General features: G+C 41.9%; 1 protein-coding gene across 3 annotated transcripts in view; it reads right to left on the bottom strand.

Annotated features, from left to right (window-relative positions):
• ankrd12 (ankyrin repeat domain 12) overlaps positions 1-20,050 on the bottom strand; it is a 46,886-nt gene that overhangs the window by 26,387 nt on the left and 449 nt on the right. The window lies entirely within an intron of this gene.

A 20,050-nucleotide genomic window follows, 5' to 3' on the forward strand; every position in this document is an offset into this window, starting at 1 on the left:
AATTCCATCATTTTGTACAGCAGTGGCCACCATCGACTCTGAGCTCTGCAGGGCTCTGGCTGTCATTCCTGATCTCGATGTGATTTAGTAACTGAAACCGTCACCTCAGATGTGAAACTGAATTTAGCTCAACTTCAGGAGGTGTGGACCAAAAGGCTTCTTTCTGTAAATCATTGAGGGCTAAACTGGGCTATAATAAGTTTTGTATCATTTAAAGGCATTTCTTGGTTTAGAAGAAGATCGGTCAGTTTAATCATTGCAATAATAGGACTATGTTGTAACACAGACAAAAAAAGAGACAAGGCTAATTGATCTTGTTATTATTTACAATATTTTGAGGAAATTATAAGCTCTGTACCGCATGCATTTTTTAAACACAAGTTTTTAAACAAATTTCTTCATCATTTTGGCAGAAGCTGCCACTTAGGAAACATTTGACGCCCTCCAAGTCAAGAGGGCATTGACATCAGACTCCATATGCTGAAGCGCAAAACCAAAAAAACGCGTGCTTCTTCATGCTTAGCAGCACCCCGCCTCTGTTCCGAACACCCAGGAGACACAGACAAATATGTCTCATTCAGTTATTAGCCTGGCTCAGCGCATTCACACAGAGCCTGTCTCACGCCGCAGGTTTGCGCTGCTGCACTGTCAGCACTACTTCCTCCCGTCTAATAAAGCACAGACACCCGCCAGACCTGGCCAGCAGAGGACCTTCACCACAGGACAGGACCCGGGCTGCTCATCCTCGGCAGCATCCCACGCGCTAATGAACTGTGCGGCAGTATATTCCCGAATATGCAGGCACTGGTGCCAACTGGCACGGGCAAGCAAAATAAATGCAGTTCTTGCACAAAATAAATATCTCAGGTGATGGAACTGATGAGAAAACAGATGGTTTTACAAAATATTAGAACAAGATTCAGAACATGTAAGAAAGAACTACTATTCAGTAGCCTAATTTCAAAATGTATTTATATCCTAAATTACCAAGCTGAAAAAACTTCTACCAACATTTCAAAGGAATACGGACCAGATTCACGTACATAAAACTCGCAGCACAAATTGCGGGCTGACGAGGGTACATTGGTGTGTTATTTTCAGTCTGTCTGAAATTAACGTCTTATTTACGAAGGCTACATCTAATTATGTGATCAGGGAATGGTACTGCCTACTATTTGCATTGTGCGTATGAAGCAGAGATTAAAAGGTGCTGTTCAACAACAACAAAAAAACCCAGTTTAGTGTAATGAATACACAGCAAAATGTCCGTTGTTAATTCAACTCTTACAGAGTTTATATGAATCCACTCTGGCCATAGTGGACTCACTCCCCAGACACTCCCACGTCACTCCCCTGCTCACTACCCTCCACTGGCTGCCTGTTATAGCTCGCATCAAATTTAAAACATTGGTCCTAGCATACCAGGCAGTCAAGGGATCAGCCCCAGCATACCTCCACAAGATATTCAAACCCTACATGCCAGCCAGACCCCTCCATTCTGCTACCTCAGGACGCCTGGCACCTCCCCCTCTTCGCACCTGCGCTTCCCGAACACGTCTCCTGTCTGTTCTGGCCCCACAATGGTGGAATGACCTCCCCGTGGAGGTCAGAACAGCTGAGACACTGACCCATTTCAAGCGACGACTGAAGACTCACCTCTTCAGGCTGCACCTCTCCCCATCCCTCCCTACCTCCCTGTAATCTCTTAAATAACTGTAAGCTTAGGGTTGTAGCTAGGTAGCTGTTTCGTAGGTGACTTAGTTAATGCACCTGTCTTAACTACTGCTTGTATTTTTGCATAGACTGCGTTGTTGCTGTTCTCGTTTGTGTTAGTGTTAATCAGTTCAACCTTCAGGGTCCAAGTTGAACTATGCGGTTGTTCCCTGCACTTGGACCGGTACTTCTCTCTAGGGTTTTCAACATACTTATTCCTGGTTATGGTTATACACTTTGTTGTACATCGCTCTGGATAAGAGCGTCTGCCAAATGCCTGTAATGTAATGTATAAAGTCTGTAAGAGTTGTACTGTGTATCTTCATTGGAGGATGTGGGGAAATTACTGGAAATCTTCAGGTGCCACGTAAGAGTGAATCCAGCACTATGGACAGCACAAGACAAAATGCATACTGTGATATTCCAGCAGTGGAGGCAATTGCCCATTGAATTAATCCAGATGCAGGATAGTGTAATGTTGCAAGGAGCTCGACAGGATAGAATGGGAAAGTTGTATGGGAGGTTCTAGGTCATCTTTTATTTTTCCCAGGTGAGTAATTATTGCTATGGATGGATGCTTGTCACAGAAGGCGCAGGCGTCACAGATTCCATTATTTTTAACCTTAATTTGGCAGTGCCGTGAATTTCCCCGTTTTTAGTGCTTTCCGTGATTTTTCAGCAGTTCTGGATGGTACCTATAACGCAGCCAGCAGTCAGGTGTTGCAATCAAATGTTTGAGGGCTCCTGTCGGCAGTGTTGATGCCAGTGCTCTTCCTGAGGACTATACCTGTGTCTGTGTCTTGCTTGCGCCTTTATTTACATCTGCTCATTAGAGGCAGAGAAATTTCATACCCCACAATGGAACGCATAATCAGCCACACTTATAGTATCTCCCCCCGTTATTTGCGTGATCTTCCCTTAAACGCATTAAGGAGAGAAGCACACCTTGCCATGATGTAGATGACACACATGCTGCGCTTCCAGCCCTGTGCGCCACTTTAACACATAAGACACATGTTTCCGGGGCAAAATGAGTCATATCTGTGTCTAAAAATATGCGCAAAAAAATGAGTAAATCTGGTTTAGCTTTCTGTGAGATTCCGGTGAGCAAATCAATACACTCCATATTTCTCTGAGACAATACTCAGATATGCAAACTACCGCATACTTTGTTTAACAGGGAAGCAGCCTTGCAGGGTCAATACGGGGAAAATCTTTATTCAAGTCAATTCCTAAATTCCTAAAGGCGCAAAATGCATTATTTCCTATCAGAGTTTGACTGGGATAGAGGGTGCCAACAGCGTCAAAGAAACTTGGAAGCCCTTGAAAAATAGCACTTAGCAAAAAGATAAACAAACGATGAAAAAACTAGGAGAGAGAGGAGATGTGAAAAATCAAATACTGGCAAATAGAAAGGAGTTTTTTATAACATGAAAAAAATGTTATTTATGGTCAAAAAAGTAATGTGACTAACATAGTTCTAACCTAATTTCCAGTCAACTTGACTTGGCTGCATGTTGGCCGTCTTGGATGGCAGCACTTGGGGAAAAAAGCACTTGTGGGAATAAAATAACCACAGAAATGCAAAAAATCTAATATCTATTTCAAACTACACGACAGCTACTCTTACTCAAAAGTGCACGCCCTAATTTCTCTTTCAGCGGAGGAGGACACCATCCTGGTTTTCACGAGCACATTTCCTTCTTCCTCAAGCACCCTGAGGCAAAACCACACTCAGAAACCAAATTCAGAAACCAGATTCAGACCAATGTTTTGTGTATGATCACAGCGTGGCCTAAGAAAAAAAAAAAAAAAAAGGTGGAGGAGGTGAAAGGTGACATCTGCTGTGAGCGCGCTTTTATTATGCTTCCCCTCTGCAGTGCTCTGGGTTCTGGGCGCAGAGCGTGAACTCTCTGTCCTTCCGGACCGCGTGATGTGAGCGGCAGCGCGGGCTGCAGCGGACGCACGCTCGCAGGGAAGAGGCCTGCCGGAGAAAAACAGCGCTCTGCCCCGCGCTCTGCGTCTCATCGAGGACTGCGCGCAGGCACGGTTGTGTAACCGCCGGGCTCCGCCCCCCACCTCGCACACAGGGCTTACAGCCTGGAGCGAAGCTTTCACTTTCGAATCTTCATTACGGAACCGTTTCAGCCCACAGAAAAAACAAAATTACAATGTCTTCTTCCTAAATGTATGTCAGACAGCATGTGGTGCTAAAAGAAAATTTGGTAAGACAAACGAAAGACTGCTTTTCTGGAGACCTGCTACAGCATTATGCTAGCCACTGACACAGGGCTGTGCCCCTCCAGGGAGGTGCTACAGCATTATGCTAGCCACTGACACAGGGCTGTGCCCCTCCAGGGAGGTGCTACAGCATTATGCTAGCCACTGACACAGGGCTGTGCCCCTCCAGGGAGGTGCTACAGCATTATGCTAGCCACTGACACAGGGCTGTGCCCCTCCAGGGAGGTGCTACAGCATTATGCTAGTCACTGACACAGCAATAGGCACAGCACAGGTCCAGAGAGGGAGAGATCCGATATGCAGGGATTCTCCTGCCTCACGGTGCAAAAGGGACTCCTGCGATTGACGGGTGATGTACATACAGGACCTCAGAAGGCCGTCTGCACTGCTCAATAAAGAGGGGTCTGAGGGACACGAGAGCTCCTCTGCACTCTCCCTACCACATAAAACAAATAAGAACATCATCCCAAAACAATGCAGCACTGAGAATAACTGCCAAAAAAGCAAGACTTTTACTGCCATTTTGCAATTTTGCAAAAAAAAAAAAAGAAATCTGTAACACAAGTCAAAACTGCACAACACACAGCAGTTTCACAAACCAAAAACTGAGTGGAATTCATGGGCAAACAACACTAGTTTGAACAAATCAGGATTTCAGCAGAGTTATTGGTTTATAGTAGTTCTACCAATATCATTCCAGAAGCTACGCCCTCCCCATCACTACCTTTAGCCCCAGGAAGGGACGGAACATTACATTTGAAAGCTGAACCACAATATTACAGATCGGCAGCTTGGATCAGTATGTGAATGTCCATTAATAAAGAAATGAAAGAAGATCAATAACAGTATTTTTTTTCTCATAAATATTCCCAAAGGAGAGATTAAAAAGCTGCAAAGAATGCAGAAATATTTTTCATTGCATCCTAATAGTGAGAGACAGCAAGTCTCTGTGGAATGAGTCATCATTATTTACACAGGAAGAAGGAGAGATTCAGACTGTAGAGACAAAGGAGACTTGATTGGGATTGATCTTGTGCACGTTTTGCCTTGGGAGACGTAATATTGGAATGTGAAATTAATTAAAATGCATGGCACTAATCGCTACTAAACTGGCTAGATTGCTGCTGAAATACAAATAAAATCCCAGTGGTTTTGCTACTATCTAAGCTGGTACAAATCTGATATACCAGAAATCAATGGCCAACATATTAAATAAATAAAGGAAAAAATAACAGCTACACAGAATGAAACTGAAACCAAACAGAAAGCTGTGTCCATTTTATCTTCCTTCATCCCTCTGAGCTAGAGCTCCAGCACCAGGGGACACACCCCTCTGAGCTAGAGCTCCAGCACCAGGGGACACACCCCTCCATACAGAAAGCCTACAGTGCTTATTACCTCCTGTTTTGATTCTACTTGCTCGCACATTGGGGGGGAGGTTGTAAAAATGTGGGAGGCGGCCGTCCATGTTTTAAGGCCTCAGATAAGATGCACCATCTGCTGCAAGACTGAAAGGCCGAGAGAGACGCCACAGTAATGTGCTGCAGTAATGCGCTACAGTAATGCGCTGCAGTAATGCCCTATAGTAATGTGCCGCAGTAATGCCCTACAGTAATGCGCTGCAGTAATGCCCTATAGTAATGTGCTGCAGTAATTCCCTACAGTAATGCCTTGCAGTAATGCCCTACAGTAATGTGCTGCAGTAATGCGCTGCAGTAATGCCCTATAGTAATGTGCTGCAGTAATGCCCTACAGTAATGCGCTGCAGTAATGCCCTACAGTAATGCGCTGCAGTAATGAGCTGCAGTAATGCCTTGCAGTAATGCCCTACAGTAATGTGCTGCAGGAATGCGCTGCAGTAATATGCTGCAGTAATGCGTTACAATAATTTGCTGCAGTAATGTGCTGCAGTAATGCCCTACAGTAATGCGTTACAATAATGTGCTGCAGTAATGTGCTGCAGTAATGCCCTACAGTAATGCACTGCAGTAATGTGCTGCAGTAATGCCTTGCAGTAATGCCCTACAGTAATGTGCTGCAGTAATGCGTTGCAGTAATGCCCTACAGTAATGCACTGCAGTAATGTGCTGCAGTAATGCCTCTGCAGTAATGCCCTACAGTAATGTGCTGCAGTAATGCCTTGCAGTAATGCCCTACAGTAATGTGCTGCAGTAATGCCCTACAGTAATGTGCTGCAGTAATGCGTTGCAGTAATGCCCTACAGTAATGTGCTGCAGTAATGCCCTACAGTAATGTGCTGCAGTAATGCGTTGCAGTAAGGCGCTGCCAATACTGCTCCATGCACAGCGCAGCACAGTAACTAATCTAACAGCTAACAAGCACAGCCGCCGCATAGAACTGAACACCAGACACTCTGGTCTTACTGCAGAGGGAGAGCCTGTCTGCTGAACACCGAATACTCAGACCCCAGGTCTTACCGCAGAGGAAAAATTGTGTCATGCATTGCATTCCAAATACGATTATCGTAGAAAACTAAGAAGAAATAAAAACATTATGTACATATCAAAACATCGGCAGTTCAGCATTGGCACCCCAGCACCTTAACCCCTTCCGAGTGCACCCAAACAGCCAACCTTTTAATCATTTTAGGGAGCAGATCAAAGGGGATTTAGGGATATGCTGACATGAGACGAGGCTCCCTGATGCTTCTGCTTCTCTGTGCTTCACTGGCGTGTAGCAGAAGCAGTCTGATCTAACCAGGAGGAGGGTGGGAGAGAGGCAGCCATTATGTACACAGACTGGCCAGGCCGTCATCACATTCACAACAGATCGCCTAACGTCTGCGATGTCTCCCAGACCTGCAGGATTAGCAGGCTATAGTCATAGCACAATTATTTCACCCAAGCATTTTTTTTTAATTAATTTATTTTTTTAATACCAATAAATAATAATAACAAAATAATGACAAATAAAGCTCTGAAATTCCACTTAGGGATAGTGGAATGTATTTAAAAAGACAAACAACAAAACCACTAAAACCTAAAACCTCCACAACATTGTGGTAAGCCATGGTGAGCAGGACAGATACTTACCTGTATGACAGGTGCAGAATATGTAGGCTACTAGAACTCATATATAGTTCATATCCCACACAAAAACAACATTTTCAAATACAGGACCTACTAGAACAGAACCAGCTGACAATTTATAAGGTCATCCACTGCACTGTAAGACTCCAGGATGGACAGGCAGGTAGGATAAATGTAGATTCATCCAAAACAAACATGCATCTAATGCATCAGGAGGCCCAGTGAACTCTGACCTTAGTAGAGCTCAGAGGAATAGCTAAAAGAGAACTTGGGTCCCGTTTCGTAAGACACGGAGGACATTAAAATGCTCAAGGACACTCTGACTTTTACCTCTCGCTAAATGAACTTTAGACTCGGAGCTCCAGAGGAGAGTGCGATCAACGGTTGTGTCACATCTAGTCAAAGTTCATGAGCAGCTGATTGAGAGCTGAGGCCAGAAACCGCTCTCCTGACTGAACCACAGTAGGCTGGAATGAAACTCCTAAATCAGAACACTGCTTCCTTCTTCTCCAGTATGGCACATGGACAGTTTCACAGAATAAAGTTGGAATTCAATCAACATGTGTCCTTAAGTTTGACTACCAATTACAAGCAAGATTTTTTTCTTTTCTTTGGAAAGTTGTGATAACTTACCAAAATAACTTGCTAGACTGAGTTTGTGAAGAAATAGTGGTCACTGAATGCAAGCTAATATATGGATTCATTTTTCTTTTCCAAACATTTTTGGCTGCATCTTTCCTCATTTTTACTTTTACAATATGAACCTCTAATTGTATCTTTAGACCTATCTAATCACTACAGCACCCCCCATTAGTTGTCGAGAGAGAAGACTGCAGAATAACATGCATATATCACAGAATAACATGTACAGTACACCCTGCAGAATAACATGCACATTCTGCAGAATAATATGCAAATCCTGCAGATTAACATGCATATCCTGCAGAATAACATGCATGCTTCAGAATAGCATGCACATCCTGCAGAATAATATGCACATCCTGCAGAGGAATATGCATGCTTCTGGACAACATGCACATCCTGCAGAATAATATGCACATCCTGCAGAGGAATATGCATGCTTCTGGACAACATGTAGCCTACATCCTGCAGAATAACATGCATGATTCAGAATGATACGCACATCCTGCAGAATAACACATAGCCTACACCGTAGAATAACGTGCATCCTGCAGAATAACATGCACATCCTGCAGAATAATATGCATGCAGCAGAATAACATGCACATCCTACATAATAACATGTGCATCCTGCAGAACAACATGCACATCCTGCAGAATAATGTGCACATCACAATTTGACTCCAGGGAAAAGCGACCTGGACAGTTAACAACAGGGGCGTGTCTGACCTGCATCAGTGGCTGATTTAAAGATGATAATGAGTCCAAACAATGACACAACACCCCACTGAAAGCATCCCTCGACTAAATGAAACTACTATGAAACTCTTAAACATGAAACAAATTCCATTAGGACTGACCCCCATCTTAAGGAGTTCTTATCTGTGAACTTTATCAAGATTAAGATGCAACTGACCCTGAAGGTGCAACATGCAAAAGCTGAAATGCAATTAAACCTTGGGTTATCTCAGTAAATTTGCACTTTCAGTTTCCAAATTGAAAACCCTCCCCCATCATATCTGCCAGGAACTTCATAAATAAATCAGCATTGCTTATTACTCAATTATATGAATGAATGCAGAGTCATGCATAACAATGAATGTACACAAATTGTTGCTTGGGAATGGCATCTCAAAAAATATTCTTTATGCTTTCTCATAAAGAGACAAAGACCTGGAGTCCCTCAGAAAACCCTCAAAATCATACAACCACAATATCTCACAAACCAAAATCAATTTTGGTCATGTGGATATTATGCATTTCTGCACTTTATTTAGGAAGGGTTAATAAGATATCAAAGTAGTTGGCCAGGAAGGCAGCAAAACAAGTCTGTCTGCACCCAGTCACCTGGCCAATATGATAATGTGCATCTTAACGAGCTAATAAACAGTTCCACAAATTAATTTGGGATTTAGAAAGAATCTCACTGTCCGACTCCTTTGATATTGTTAGATAGTGCTTTCCAAGCATGCTCATCAATTGTGTCCTGGAAAATCAGCCTGATTGCATTACAATAGAACAATGCGGCTGATAGAAGGTGTAATTATTTTAATTAGCCTACATTTCTCTCCGGGCTGCCGGCGAATCGAGAAACTGACAGTCAGATGAAAGCATTCTGAACCCTGCCCTGATCTCAGTGCTTATTCACCCTCCTACACAGCCAAGAAATACACACATACAGTTTATAAATACATAATATAAACATATTATGTAGCCTATTAAGACTTATACGACCACATAGTTCTCAGTTCTCAGGTACTGCTTGAACAACAACATAAAAAGCATGTTATGCTGCGTGCTGCAACGACACGTTGCAAAGCATGCTATGCTGTGTGATGCTACAACATTCTTACAAAGCGTCTTATGCTGTGTGCATCTTACCTGCTACAAAGCGTGTTAAGCTCTGTGCTGCTGCTGTACGCTACAAAGTGTGTTATGCTGGGTGCTGTTGACACGCTACAAAGCGTGTTACGCTGTGTGCTGCTGCTATACGCTACAAAGCGTGTTACGCTGTGTGATGCTACAACATTCTTACAAAGCGTGTTATGCTGTATGTTGCTACCTCTTTATCAGGGCTCCTTTGAAATAGATCTTTATCTCAATAGGAGTCACCTGGACAAATAAAAGATAAATAAAATAAAAACAATGCTACGATTCCCCTACAATCTCACTGCAATCCTGACAACCGCCAGGAACACTGTAGGTTGTGATAGTGTCATGGCAAAATCACAGTGGTCTGGTATCATCTCCACTGAAAATATGTAAAACTGGCAGGTCAGTCCAACACAGAATGTGAGCACGTCGTCCCATTTCCTCTGTTATTAGAAACCTGTCATTCCAACAGCCAATCATGATGTAATCTCACCACCAGCTTGTGTGATTTTTTTTGCCAAATGTATCTTGCGCCTTTATATTACATCTTCGCTTGGCCAACAGAAACGTTAGGCTATAACCTGACGCATTACAAATCTGTCAGTCAAACCAAGTGACCAGTAATACGCCTCCTCTGAAACCACAATCTCATGGCCGTTTAAAACGCTGTTTATCAACGAACGTCACACCCGCCTGGTGAAGTGCAGATGTTGTCTGACAAAACGCTATGCAATGCAAGTAATGTGTCTATGAATACAGGACATGCCTGTCCTATCTCTGGATTTCATGTCTCGTTAATGTAGGTCAGCACAGCAGAAGTCACTTTTCAGTCTTATAATGCTTAAAGGCAGTTAGTGACACATGGCGACCCTCAACTACATTCTCTGACACAGTATGCATACTCACAACAAATGAATACAAAGTTCAGCATTGCTACGCGATTCCCATAAAAATGATATGCTTCATGAAGCATATTATGACAATGATTGAAAAAAATGAGTGATTAAATAACGGAGTGAGCAGTGTATGGTGGCCAAGCACCAAAATAAATGTGCTATAACAACAAATTGGCCAATATAAGCAAGTCATCTTCATTTGGAACAATACCACCTTTCGGAAAATTGTTCATATTGTTTACCAGTCGCTATTAACAATGTCTGGGAATGGCCCTTTATTGTGCTGTAAACCATTCTCCGACACATGCAGTTCACGTGAAGCGACATTTCAGTTTCTAACTGACATCTGACCACCTTTCTCTGACAGAGGAGTTCCCACGTCTCTGAAAGGCTCAGTGGCTGAGCTGGCTGCACAAGCTCTGAAACGTAATGAGGAACTCTGTTACCGTTTTGACTCGACTGCCTCTCGCTTCATTCCCAGCTGGAATTCCCCATCAGCAGGTGACCTTCTCCGCACAATCCTGAGACCGAAGCCCTACAGCCCCGGGCCTGTTCTAGCCAATACTATCAGCTCTGAAAGGCTTCCTGGCACTAAGAGAAATGGGGCTATTGCAGCTTTAAATTATAAGAATAAACGAATTTTAATATAATAATAATAATAATAATAATAATAATAATAATAAAAATGTTTTCCACATGAGCAGTATTATGAGTTTACAAAAAGGATACTCTACTTACACAAATATGTTGTTTATTTGTTGACACAGGCTTACAAAAATTATATAAGAACTCATCAGTTAGCCAGAGTTTCATAAATATTAGGCCGTTTTGCTTTTCAAATTGCCAAATGTGCAGCAACACCACAGAAATTCCTGATAACATCCGAAAAACTCTCATAACCATATAAATAAATATGATTTATGAAACATGGTTTAATGAACTATACAAAAGTTAGTTTTTCGTGAAGTTACAGTGCAGATTAATTCAATGAAGAACAAGCAGATATTCTTCCAATAAGCTTTTTAATAGGTCAAGTTATTAAAATTACATTTATAATACACGCAACACGACATTTCTCATTTCAGATAGCCTATTCTTGCCAAAATAAACATCTTTCCCCTCCTCCTCCCATTTTGAAATGATCAGCTGTACTATGGTGGCATTATGGTTCCTACACCCACACAGAGAACCCTGCTGAAATACAGGCAATCCTCTGATACAATCCTCACCACGTGAGCCAGTGACCAGGCCCATTTCCCACGCTACAAACCACAAGCATCAGCTTGGGAGTCATTTGCAAATTTCAAATGGAATTTCCTTTTGAAAACCTACTCGTCAAAGGTAGCTACTTGCTGAAGAAATGGAGAATTCATTATATTCCCATGTTGAAGCAAGTAGCTGATCACTTTGCTCAGTGATTGAACTTGCATTGGTCAACTTGGATCACAAGCCATTTAGAATACAGCCTAATTCTTGAATTTCCCTATCCCAGCTCCAGATACCTCCCATGTAAAAAAAAAAATAATAATAATATTAATACTTACTTGAATATGTGTCTTTTTTACACTGTTTTGCTCTGTGTAACAAAGGGTTTTCTGAATTCAAAATAACCTTTTAATATTTATAACACCCCAGCTCCACCAAATAAACAATTCTACAACACCAAAATGGCCTGGCCCACCATGCATCCTCCACCCCCCACCAAGCTTTCCCTAAGCACAGCTCTACATGACACCAGTGAAAACAGCTGCACGTGTCCTAAACACTCAGAAATTCATTACCTGGGAAATTTTGGTTCACCCACTTTTTAGGTTTTCATCATTCACACGTAAGGCCTCATAATTTGCATTGCCACTCAATCTGGGGAAAACCCAGTCATGCACAAAAGGTTTGTGTGTGTTGTAGTTCAACATGCTCTCTTGATGCATTTCAATGAAGTAATTATGTACATAAACCAAGACAGAACAGCAGCATATTTTTGCATTTTTTTCTATTCATGAGATATGATATGAGACAGATTGCTAGGTAACTAGAGCTGAAAGTGACCACATCAGACTCCTCTGCCTTTGGAATAGGCCTAATTGGATGCATTTTTGGAGTTGACAACACATTCACTCAAGGTCCAAACTTCATGTTACAACTTACATTCACAAAAATGTACAACCTTCTCAATGTGGAATGTGGGTTAAAAACCACAACAGAACATGACTGAACAGCACAAACACAAGCTCTGGAGGGTGAACAGTAACACACAGAACCACACTGAGGGGTGAGCAGTAACACACAGAACCACACTGAGGGGTGAACATTAACAAAGAGAACAGTTCTGGGGGGGAGGACAGTAACACACAGAACCACATTAATTGGTGAACAGAAACACACAGAACAGTTCTATGGGGTGAACAGTAACATACAGAACCACACTGAGGGGTGAACAGCAGCCATTTGAATTTTGGCAGTTAAGGGGCTTTCCACGGACATGTAACTGGCTCTGTTCAGTTTCCACCTCAAAAAGAGGAAATCCACTGAGTTTAGTTTTGCCTGTAGACTGCATACACTGCAACAACATATACAAACACCACCAACACCGGCAGAGAACTATCACTTCTCTCCTTTTCTACTGAGGAACATTAGGCCTTCAGGAAACCTCACCTGTAATTTACCTTACAATTACCATTCCCCAGTAACTACGGCTTGGAAGTCATTGTAATTATTTTGAATAATTAACAGAATAGAGAATGTTTCTGGAAATGTTAAACTGTACTTCAGGGCTATTCTACTTTGTGCTTGGAACTAGGTATTATTTCCACCCAGGATGCCTCAAGCATAGATTAATGAAGATTATAAAGATATAGGCTACACATACACAAACAAATGCACGCATGCACGCAATTCACACCTGGTTACACTACTAGCCAATAGTTAACATGAACACTGAAAACACAAAGAGTAATTTCCCCCTCAGAAATAAAAAATAAAAAAAGTTCCCTGAAAATCAACAAGAAAAAATAGCCGAGAGAAGAAGAAAACAAGTTTACTGGGTAGAACAACATTCAACAGAGACATCTCATGGGAAATGTCTCAGGCACAAAGGCCAGCAATGGTCTAAAGTGTGTGACTCACTGTGCTCGCTGCCTCTGAATATTAGCCAAACACTCCCCATGCTACGTCCATAGACACCGCATAGCCTTGGAGCTTGCATGACCTTTCAGCTTGCATGGCCATAGAGCTTGCATGGCCTTGGAGACCACATGGCCTTAGAAATAGCATGGCCATAGAGACCACATGGGCATAGAGCTTGCATGGCCTTGGAGACCACATGGCCTTAGAAATAGCATGGCCATAGAAACCACATGAGCATAAAGCTTGCATGGCCTTGGAGACCACATGGCCTTAGAAACAGCATGGCCATAGAGACTGTAGGGCCTGAGATCTTGTATGGCCATAGAGCTTGCATAGTCTGACATCTCATGTGGTCTTAGAGCTTCCACGGGGTGCAATCTCGCATCTCCAAAGAAGAACTTGCACATTGCCCATAAATTGCCAATGTTCCTGGTGTACTGACCATCACGTTTTAGCTACAGTCTTGTGCTTGCTTTCCCCCCCCTTTCGGTCACTCATTTTCCAAATTACTGTAATTCACTGCACAGACATCCTGTCTAAATTTCAGCGCACATTTTAAGCTTGTAATATGCAGCGCTATAAGCTAACCCTGGCAAGTGGAACAAGTGCCTTACAGTGTACACAAGAGGTCATTACATTTCAACAGAAAAATCCTGCCTGCAACCCCTGAGACTCTGCAGCCCAGTGGCCCATCACGCTAGATTTTAATTAGCGTTCCTTCTGATAGCACCCAGATACACCAGAACCTGAGCAACAAGCCTGACAGCCCAGTGCAGGGGCTGTAAAGTGTACAATCACACAATTACTCACTCAAATAAAGTGCCATGATTTTAACCAAAAGAGGGAGGGGGGGGGGGGGTCTTCCCCCGAGGCCTCTAAATGCTAAATCAATTTTTTGCTAATGCTTTTAAAATCGACAGAGAGACAGCACACATGATGTAGCCGTGTCAGAACAGTATTGATTCACAGCTATTGAGTGTAGTAGGTTCAAGAGGGGGGCAAAAACACTGGAATGCAAGCAAGAAACTGCATTAATGAGAAGGTAAGAGGACCAGTGTATTATCTCTTAATCAGGACACAGGTTGGGAGGAACAGGGTACAATGCTCATCTAGACACAGGCTGGAATGGGAGGAAAGGTGTATAGCCTAATCTTAATGAGAGCACAGGCTGCAGTAAGATTGTAAAGAATATAATCTTAATCAGGACACAGGATGGGGAAAATTTAGTGTAGGGCCTAAATTAGGAAAGGTATGCAATGACGTGTACCGTTGATTCGGTCTCATTTCATGGCAGTACTTTGGGGCCAACTTTGTGCATTTAAGCAAGTGTCAACAGAAATGTTTCACACGTAGTAATTCCATGACTGCCCATTCTGATTTCAGGAGCCTGACCACACCCACTCAGTTACAATACAAAAGTAATCACAGAATTATTGTGGCTCAGGGCACAATCAGTTTCTCAGAAAAATAAGACCAGGGCCAGCTCATGTGTTCAGTAACCACAGATTGAAGACACACTCACATGCCTTCAAATACCAGACATTTCTGCAAGCAGCACAACCCGCTGCATGCTGTACCAGACCAAAATCTGTGCCAACACAACAGTCTCTTGTGCATTACTAATTCAACATATCTCTGTTAATATTAGGCTAATACAAGGAAAAGTTCCCCTGGCAACTTCTCCGATGTGCCTACATCAGAGCTTCCCTGCTGAATTAGATATAGCCACTTATCCTTAGTGTACGCTGGTTTGTCAGCTAAAATCCAATTGCATGCAGAGCTTTGTGTTCCAGGCTGCTCTAATAATACAATCAATTAGGCTTCTGCAGGCATAAAAATGAAGAATCACAAACAATCATGCTTTGCGTTCAACATATTTATATTCAGACATATGCCAAATAAAATATGTTAGGGCAAATAATAAACATGCCAAAAATATATTTCCTATTTTGACCCAACTAACCTCAAAATCAGTGTTCAGTGCATCTCCTCGCCAACAAACCTGAGCTTAACCGAGACGATACTTAGTGCTGTGGTTTGAAAGGTCTGAAAGGTCTATTTCTTGTTGATGGTGTCCATGTACCCCAGTACCACACTGCTGTGCACCTCTTTCTGATCTCACACAACACCGGTGAAGTGCTAACCTCAAGTGGCATTCAGAAAAAAAGGAACTGGGACAAATGTACCATGTCTGGATTGGAAGAAGGGATAGGCTAAAAACAAGTTGTTTTAAAAACAAATAAATATGGCAACACATTTCTGTGGATTGTCCAAATAGTTTCTCATAAATACATAGGCTAAGTAGGGAAATATTATTAGTAAGAATGATAGGGCTAAATTATTATCTGAATAAATTAAATGTTCTATACAACAGCCAAAGAACTGTGAGGCAGACCTAGAATTCCAGTGTTTGCTTCAGGGCACATCTCAGTTCATACTGTGTAGTATGATAAAGCATATTTTATGCTATTTACTATTATCATCATCCGCCTACATTAACAATTAACCTACACTACCAATCCTTAGCTGAATTTTGTAAACTCAATATGAACTTGCATTGTTAAGACCTACATCATTCCAGGATATTTCGCTGAGAGAATACGTTAGTAAGAGCTTTCAGAGGGCTACGTCGCTAACGCCACATACTTTGAGTGCTGGGGGGAAGCTACACAGTCTAGCCATCGCTAGTCAGAGTCCGGTCTTCAGCTCATTACAGTTGGCCTAATATGACCAGGAGTACACGCTGGTGGGACATAAATGGCAATGCCCCGCCAGTGTAGAGAGGCTGGGGTTGATCAGGGGTTAGCCAGTCACTGCTGTTTAAGTGCCCCCAGGTACTCCTTAGGTGCCCTCATAGCGAACAGCTGCCCTCACTGAGATAAGGCCCTCTGATCTGGTCAGCGCCAGCTCTCTGATGTGGGGAAAAACTCACCAGCTCATTAGCTTGGACCTCAGAAACTCTGTCTGTAACAGAAGTTGCAATTTGTGCAATGGATTACTGTAAGGTTATGAGCACAGTTTAGGCTCATATGAGCCCAGTCAGGCTCATAGTACAAACAGTAAGGTTACGAGCAGCCTAGTTAGGCTCATAGTACAGTAAGGTAATGAGCAGCCTGGTAGGACTCATAGTACAGTAAGGTTATGAGCAGCCTGGTCAGGCTCACAGTACAATAAGGCTATGAGCAGCTTGGTCAGTCTCATAGTAGAGTAAGGTTAGCCTATATGTAGCCTGGTCAGACTCATAGTACAGAAAGGTTATGAGCAGCCTAGAAAGGCTCATAATACAGTCAGGTTTTGGTCAGCCTGGACAGGCTCATAGTACAGCAAGGTTATGAGCCTGGCCACCACTGTGTCTGAAGAGTGCACCCTCTCCCAGGGGCTAGAGAAAATGCTCTGTTTAAATATGTTTCCTTTTAATGTCTGTACATAAAAGTACATATTAGCGAAGTAGCTAATACAGGCAATCACAGACATCTCTTGAAATCTGGCATCCAAAATTCAAGTTGCATCTCAGCTGCTTACATAAGGCACTATAAAACCCAAACCACTACATCCGTTACTCCAGCTAAATTTACTCCAAAATTGCAGCACAAATCCAGTTCTGGACAGAAGGATGCGAATGTCACCAAAGACATAAATCATGATATGGAAGAGGAGCAATGAGGAGCCCAGATCTGTCCATCTCACTTGAAATATAGACACAATACACTTGAGATAAATACCACATTTTTAAACCCCAGAACCTAAATTTGGATACAAAATAATATATAGTCTCGGAACTTCAGTCAAATGCAATATGATCATACATTAAAAACCTTAAATATAGTTAAATCACAACATGAAATCAACTGCCTGAATTTTAATCTTTTTTAAAGTCCTTATAATGTGACTATTAGACCCCAGGTTAGGCCTGCTTGTTATTGCTTGTTTGAGTTCACTTATATCCAGACACCATCAACCACAATTATGACCAGACAAAACGCTGTTTTTTATTAGAATTTTAAGAAGAAAAACAACTTAACGTTTGAAACCAACCACTTCTAAATGAAAACGGAAGGTGAATCTGCCGCAGCAGAATGCCAACTGAAACCACAGTGCTTCTCTGATCCTTCTTCCTCTCGTTTGACCAGGGAATTAAATGTGCAGTTGATTTCTACATTCTGTTGCAGAGGTCGCCCTCACCAGCATGCGTTAGTTCCTTGTTTTGGAAGCATTTGCACTGGTGAGCCCAAATATGGCCTTTCTATCTTTCACTTATTTCCTTGTAGAACATTACACATCAGTTTGTGTCTGTGTTCTCCTACACATTGCAATGGTATTTTGGTGAAAATGAGGTGAAGCCAAGTTGCAGATTTAAAAATGTAAAAAGAAGCTTATATACTCAAATTTAACAACCCATTGCTCGAATATAATCCAACACCTGATATACTAAATATTCACTGGCATATAAACAAAGAAAGGCAAAGGCAGACTATTCATGTTAGCTGCTATAATCCATTTAAATATTGGAGTTACAGTGTCTACATGCTTACGATAAATGCACACAATATAGGGCAAAGAGATCCAGGTCACCTGGTAAATGATTTGTGACAGACTATACATTACAATATGCCTACATCTGGACAAAAATCAGCCATACTGCTATTATGCTTTAAATTATACAGGCTTCAATACAGTTCCCCAGTGGGGTCAACATTCAATATTGCTCATTTGTCTATGTATAGGCTAAGACAGACAGACACAAACACACACATGCAATTTCAAGTGATAAAGTTTAAATAATAATCATGCTAACAATCATGCTAACATTTCAACATCAAGGCATTCAAGCTATGACTTCTTAGTACTATTAGGCTATATTGTTTTGAATCATGGACATATATCACAGCCAGTAAAACTAAGGTACGTCACAATAATACCCAGCTCGCAGGCTTAGTGTAATTTAGCCTGAAACATATATGTTTGTTTCTGGGGGGAGGGGTTACTCCAGGGGGCAGCTGTTGCTGTTCGACCATCATCACTAGTAGCCCCTCATTCCTGTAATATCTTTGGAAATCAAGCAGAAGACCCTCATAAAATAAAAATAAATGGAAACCTGGGCATATCACAGACTGCTGCATATTTCAAATAACCCTCGACCTGCGTGAAATGTTAACCAAATGCTTAAAATGAACAAAATTGTGTAATTCCACTCATCCCTACACATAAAAAACAAACAGGATACAACTGTCAATTTGTTGGTCTTCGAAAGGTTAAAGGATAATATTCTACAGATGTCAAAATGGTGTGGAGACGCTATAGACCTCGAAAATATTATTTGTGTTGCATGATTTTTAATAGAGATTATGTGATATATACTCTGTCTAGTCTGTGACTGGGATTACTCTATTTGATCCAGCATATTATTTTGTATTCAAGGGACATGACGAGAAGAATCAATCTCATTTGTATTTACAGGACGAAGATAAAGACAGATTTGCATAGAATAAAACATGTTAAGAGGTCAAGTATTAAAAAACAAACCTCACAACGAGACAATGTGCAAGGTTCGTCAATAACTGTACGAAATATTAAAGGACGGTATATAAATTGAGTCCTCAATTACCGTTTCCCTCAATACAGAATTTTTTTAGCATTTAGCTTTAGAGAACTACAAATACAGAAATTAAAAATAACAAAATATTCGCGTTCAGGCGATAAACAATTGCAGCGCTTTGTGCACACAGTTGCTACATGTTTCTATTATAAAAATAAATAACGTGGTTGTAGTAACGAATACAGTGGTTAGGAACCACTGATTTACTTTGTTACTGATGCAAACCGCAGCATCGATTAGGAAATGGCAAAGTATAAACAATCTCAGTAAACATTACGGCTTGTTTTGAATGTATTTCTGAGGGAGCACTCAGCTGTATGTATGCGCCATACGTCCACTAAACAAAAGGATTCTCCAGCGGAGGATGGTCGCTCAGTTCAGATACATGGCTACACACCCCCCCAAAATGTTCAGAGTAAAATGTGAAATAACGCTGCACTGAGATGTCGCAAGAACATTTAAAGTCTTACTGGTAAGCACTTATTTTTCTAGCCGTCTGAACAGCATTCATTTTTAATTAACTACACAAATAAGGTGTGATCCGTTAGCTATATATTTTGTAATTAAATGAACGTTACTCTAAGGTTGCCATTGTGTCAAACGTCTGCTGAGCAGGGATTAAGTCTTTTTTGGCACACAACATGTGGCCAAGATCCTTGTTTTTATCATGTGCTGACCGCGATATCTGTACAAGCACACCCAGACAATGAAGCCGAAGAGTCACCCATTGCCCGCAGTTATCCAGGCTAACTGGCCAGCCTGTTAGCACAGTCCGCCGATCGCATCGCTCCAGTCCAGGCTGAGCCAGGCTGTCACAGCTCACACGCAGCAAACGCTCCTAACGTCAGCTACCATAAGGACAATATTATTGTCTTCATTTGCTGGTACCGTAAACACAATATCACCACAAAACCGGT

Source organism: Anguilla rostrata, chromosome 8 (assembly GCF_018555375.3).
Source record: "Anguilla rostrata isolate EN2019 chromosome 8, ASM1855537v3, whole genome shotgun sequence".
Lineage (NCBI taxonomy): Eukaryota > Metazoa > Chordata > Actinopteri > Anguilliformes > Anguillidae > Anguilla > Anguilla rostrata.